Source organism: Lycium barbarum, chromosome 8, assembly GCF_019175385.1.
Source record: "Lycium barbarum isolate Lr01 chromosome 8, ASM1917538v2, whole genome shotgun sequence".
Lineage (NCBI taxonomy): Eukaryota > Viridiplantae > Streptophyta > Magnoliopsida > Solanales > Solanaceae > Lycium > Lycium barbarum.
Window position 1 is genome coordinate 26,742,256 of NC_083344.1, and position 6,265 is coordinate 26,748,520.

The following is a 6,265-nucleotide window of genomic DNA, read 5'->3' on the forward strand; positions in this document are numbered from 1 at the left end:
ATGATAGCAAGACAAGGCTGAAGCCTTGACATTAAACGGGCGGCACAAGAAAAGCTATGCCTCTGAGGCAAGCTTCACCATAGGCATGGGGTCGTGCCAAGAAAACCTGGGATAAAGAAAGGCTGGCTGGTAGTCAGGTGGGACTACGAGTGCCGCACGGGCTATTTTTGTGCCGCTGCCGCTTAGCAGGAGTCGGCCCGTGACAGGCTGACACTCATCTGCGCACATCTCCTGCACGACTGACACTCGCTTGGCCCTCCTGGGCGCGCAGGGATTATGGGTGCCAAGGCACAATGAAGGCAGCCCGTAACAATTCAATCAGCACGGAGGTCTTGAACATCCATAAAGATATCCCGCGGGGCATAATCAGTTCCTACGTCAAGCCTCCAGCACATGTAGTGCACCCAACGCGGCCGCAGGCACGACGCCGTCCATAGAGTCCCCTAACTCGTATGGATACCTAGGACACTCCTATGAGGTGCCTAGGCAGTCCCTTGAGGTCCAACTTGGTAAGCACATTCCATAACATCCTAGGAAGTGTCCTCTCACCCTAAATCCCAAGATTCCATCCATAGCTCGGAAACGCACGGGACTGACACTCAGGCTCGCGCGTGGCCTCGCCCGCCGACGGCCCATGGGTTCATCCCAGATCCTTGCTAAACTTCCTTGGCACTCTTATAATATACCATAGAGCATCTCTAGATGCTTATTGACTCTCGTCCGTCGGAGCCCCTCTTCAATGCACGTCGCCCGCGCACGGCATACACTGCCGGCGCGGCCGACCATGCCTGCGCGCACGGCTGACACTGCCTGCGCGGTCGACCCTGCCTGCGCGCATGGCCGACACTGCCTGCGCGCGGCTGACACTCATCTGCGCACATCTCCTGCACGACTGACACTCGCTTGGCCCTCCTGGGCGCGCAGGGGTTATGGGTGCCAAGGCACAACGAAGGCAACCCGTAACATTCTCCCCCACTCAAGCTCGTCATCGTCCTCGATGACATAGACACGTCCACGCCTACCCGGAGTTTGCCCCCTCGTGGTCTCACATCTCCTTCCCTAGTCCTTTGGGTCTAAAACCCATCTCATCTCCTCTTAAAAATGGAGTCGTGCCCCATGCACTTCTCCTCCCTAGTTTCTCCCAAGCGTGCCTCTGCACCCTGCTTGGAAAGTGCCTCCGCACTTGCACCCTCTGGTGGATAACTTTGTGGTGACCGCCTGTCATCCACACCATGTTCCTCACGGCCTTTATCAGATCAGGAACCTTTGTCTCCCATCTTGGTAATTTCACCATAGCACCCATTGGTGCGACTTCCATAGTCTCACCGCGACCTTTGTAGGTCCTTCTTACCGTTTACTTCGGAAGACAATCGTCCTTCAATTTTCACATGGCCCAACGCCTCTTCATAGGCGAATACTCCCCCACTAAAAGTGGAAGACACTTTTCCTTATTTTTCAAGATAGGCATCCCTCGATGTGGCAACCTTTGCCAACCATTTCCTCATGGTCCTTTGTCCGTTTTCCTCCGCAAGATCCCGTTATACCATCTGTATAAACAAATCAAGGCTCGACCCCATAAATTGAAGTTAACTTTCCCACACACTGACACTACCGGCTTTTCAAATCCAATCTTGTCCCCTTTGACGTCTAACACGGCCCCTGCATGACCCACGCTCCACAGTGGTGTCTTTGGCACTTACATACTTTGCACCCTCTCGGCACTCGTCAAGTTCTTGGGACGTACTCGTGGTGAGTACTTCATTTCCTCAAAGTGGTAGCTTCGCCCATTCTGAACAACATCTTGGTTCTTAGATTGTCACTCCCTCGACAGATCCCTTACGCTCTCGGTGTACCCCAGTACTTGGTTCCATATTTATGGTTCCCCGATTGCTTGGTGTACCCTAGTACTCTCTGCTCTGGAAAGACTACATTCTCGCACTTGGAAACCCAATCCAATCCGAAGCTTAGCTAACCCCACTTTACCTTGGCCTCCTCACATCCGTGATTCAGCCCATTGCCTCCTCGACTAACTCTTGTATATCCCCACTCTGGTGGTTCGACACATTTCTACACATCTGCCTCCCCACGCTAAGTGGTTCGGCTCGCCTTCAGCATCACCGCCCTGCCCTCACAGTTTGGCCTAATTCTAGCTTCGACTCCGTCCTCTTCCTGCTCCACGCAATTCCACATTCTAACCAACAATGCCTCTCCGTCTAGCGGTTCAGCTTGGTTTTTGTCCATGCTGTCCCTACCTCTGTAGTGGCTCCCTTCTGATTTTGCCTCCCCTTTAAAATGGTTTGGCCTTCCATTTCACAAACACGGTGGCTGCCTCCACCTCGTTGTGACATTCAATCATCCCGCAAGGAATCCTGCTCTCAGGCCATTCTTTACGTTGTCGCGGCTCACTGGCACGCCTCACTGAATACTGCAAGCCAAGCTTGCTCCATGTTGTAGGCACCAAGCCCACTTATCCGACATGGTTTTTGAGGGTCTCACCTTCCATTCATTGCAACCCTTAAGATGGCTAGGCATCCGTCAACTTCCCCATAAAGTCCAACCCTCGAAGGACGCTTGTCTTCTGAAGTAAATGGTAAAAAAAAGGGGGGGGGGGGGGGGGCTGCAAAGGATGCAGTTGGAATGTGAAAGTCGCACCAATGGGTGCTATGTAGGAATTACCAAGATGGGAGACAAAGGTTCCTGATCTGATGAAGGCCGGGAGGAACATGGTGTGGATGACAGGCGGTCACCACAAAGTTAGCCACCAAAGGGTGCAAGTGCGGAGGCACTTTCCAAGCGAGGTGCAAAGGCACGCTTGGGAGAAACTAGGGAGGAGAAGTGCATGGGGCACGACTCCATTTTTAAGAGGAGATGAGATGGGTTTTAGACCCAAAGGACTAGGGAAGGAGATGTGAGACCCCGAGGGGGCAAACTCCGGGTTGGCGTGGACGTGTCTATGTCATCGAGGACGATGACGAGCTTGAATGGGGGAGAAAGTTACGGGCTGCCTTCGTTGTGCCTTGGCGACCATAACCCCTGCGCTCCCAGGAGGGCCTAGCGAGTGTCAGTCGTGTAGGAGATGGGCGCAGATGTGTGTCAGCCGCGCGCAGGCAGTGTCGGCCGTGCGCGCAGGCAGGGTCGGCCGCGCAGGGAGTGTCAGCCGTGCGCGCAGGCAGGGTCGGCCGCGCAGGCAGTGTCAGCCGTGCGCGGGCGACGTGCATTGAAAAGGGGCTCCGATGGGCGAGAGTCAATAAGCATCTAGAGATGCTCTATGGCATATTATAAGAGTGCCAAGGAAGTTTAGCAAGGATCTGGGATGAGCCCATGGGCCGTCGGCGGACGAGGCCACGCGCGAGCCTGAGTGTCAGTCCCGTGCGTTTCCGAGCTATGGATGGAATCTTGGGATTTAGGGTGAGGGGACCCTTCCTAGGATGTTATGGAATGTGCTTACCAAGTTTGGAGTCATTTGAAGATCGTTCACCTAAGGGCTTGACTTAGCCAAGGAGCAGTGTCAGTGATTAAGCTCCCGAAGGCTATATCTCGTTCCACGAGTATGGGGATGAGACGAAACTTCCTGGAGGAGTGAGGAAGTCAAGAGAAAGAGTTAGGAATAGACGGCGCCTCATTTGGAGTTCGGAAGAGTGAGAAAGGCCCATTGTGATTCTCTGGCAAAATGATGTCCAGTGCTAGAACTTGGGTTTTTCTTTTTAAAGCATATATAAGGGGGGCAGAGGTGTCACAGCTCAGCCAGCCTCCCCCGTGCGTGCTGTCGGCCAGTCGCACCAAGTGAGCAACCTTTAGGGAGGACCTCAAGGGCCTGCCTAGGCACCTCATAGGAGTGTCCTAGGTATCCATACGAGTTAGGCGACTCTATGGACAACGTCGTGCCTGCGGGCCGCGTTGGGCTCACAACTTGTGCCGGAGGCTTGACATAGGAACTGATTATTCCCCGCGGGCTATCTTTATGGATGTTAAAGACCTCCGTGCCGATTGAATACTCGAGGCACCACTCAAGAGGCTCGTGTCTTGATTTGTGAGCTTGGCTTGGGTTCAGCCTTGCAAGCAAGGGTCCGTTGGCCTAGACGTGCAGTCGTGGGGTGACGCTGCACCACGAGGGATGGAAGTAAGTTGCGAGGGCTATATTCGCCAATGCCATGGGACAACCATAGGCACATGAAAGAGGACCGCACCTGGCAAAGGCAAAGGATTGGAAGTTGCCCTACTCGGGCACGACACAAGGCAAGTGTCAAGCTTGAGGATAGGACTGTGCGCGCAGGAGCGACGCTCAGTGCCAGGCGAGGGACGTGCATGTCCGTAGCCAACCCAAGGGGTGCGCATAGACGAGTCCCAGCATATGAAATGTGCCACAAGGGTGTGATAGCAAGACAAGGCTGAAGCCTTGACATCAAACGAGCGGCACAAGGAAAGTTAAGCCTCTGAGGCAAGCTTCACCATAGGCATGGGGTCGTGCCAAGAAAACCTGGGATGAGGAAAGGCTGGCTTGTAGTCAGGTGGGACTACGAGCGCCGCACGGGCTATTTTTGTGCCGCTGCCGCTTAGGAGGAGTCGGGCCGTGACAGTTGGTATCAAAGCGAAGGGTGAGCATTGTGATGCTGAGTTGATATCACGTGTGATTGATATTGGCAATAGTGGATTGCAGTGCGGTTTGAAATGAAGCCATTTGCGAAGGTTGATCTGGCCAGGGTCAGAAAGACGAGTGAAGCCACCGTTATGTTCACAGCTCCCATGAGCTAAATTTTTTTAAGAGCATTAGTTGCAATGTCAGTGCAGAGATCACATCAAATCAGGAATGATATTCTTCAGTGCCAGTCGAATGGGTGAACCCGATACTACTGGTTACAAGGGATTGGTTGCGCGTATTTTGGCTAAAATTTGCTTTGTCAGCCATGAACTACGACTTTCAGGATCAGGCCATTTCACAGCCGTTGTTTCCGCCATCATCTGTGTTTTGGGAGTTGATTTTGGGGCATCCTAGTTTGATTGAAGTATCTTCAGGGGATGTCTTCCGTGCAGTGGATGCTGTTTTCAGAGGGATTCCATTGAGGCATGTTTGGTTGGCTTTTGCGCCATCAGAGGATGGTCGTCTTAGTGCACCAGCGTGCTATACTGTTGGGATCTTATTACAAGATTGGACAAACGGATAGCTGAAGTGTTATGTCCCGTATTTTCGTATAACGGGAAATCAAGAAATAAATAAGACTTGTGTGTGTTGAGGAAATAATTTGATTCAAGTTGCTATGCTCATGTTGATTATGGAATCATTGATGTCAAGACCTCGGGGAAGGCCGAGGGTAAATTTGGAATTTTAGAAATTAGTTCCGGGAATTACCAAACGGGACATTTCACGAATTGGGCCAAGTTTGGACAACAAGGAATTGAAGCCCAAGTGCTTGAAGAGGCCGGCCAAGGGGGGGGCAAGCCCAAGCCCATTTCATTAAGGTCATGTGCTATGCACATGACCTATGAGTGGATATATATCAAGCACACTTGGTAATTATCAAGAAAAGAGATCAAAAAAATCAAGAACATAAAGAAAGAGGGGTTTCGGCCACTAGAGAGAAAAAGAAAGAAAAATTTCCAAGCTTGATTGTTGATCCAAAAATCTCAAGTTTTACATAGTTGTGGAGTACTCAAGACGCTCTCCGACGTGATACAAGTAGTTTGGAGAAAGAGCGACGTTTGCGACAAGTCGGAAATTCAAGAAAAAGGTAAGATTTTTATGTTTTAATGATATGAAATGGATGTATATGTGTTGGTGATTGAATTAGTGTGAAGATTGTGGGATGAGGTTGTGTTTGTGCATGGTGTGTGTGTGTAAAAGGGGAGTGTTTGGCCGTGAGTTCCATGGGGTGCAAGCCATAAGAATTTTATCTTGTTTAGTTTGAATAATGTGTTGTGGTGATCTTTATGTTGTGAAGGATTGATTAAAGAATTGAGTTGGTGTTAGAAAATAATTTCGGACGTTATCGGAAAGCGTATACATTTGGTATATTTGTGTATATTATAGTATATTTATGACACTAAAGACCTTAAATAAGATTTATGGTTGATGATAACGAATTTGGAATGAAACGACGCAAGTTAGAATGTTCGTCGTAACTTTTGGTGTTTTGAATGAAAATTGGAAAGTAGTGAACTTTGGGGATGTTTGTATGTGATTTGGAACTTGTATGTAGTGTGTTTGAATAATTGGGAATGAGTGAATGAATGGACTAATGTGGAAATAGATTTGGAATTTTGAAGTTGA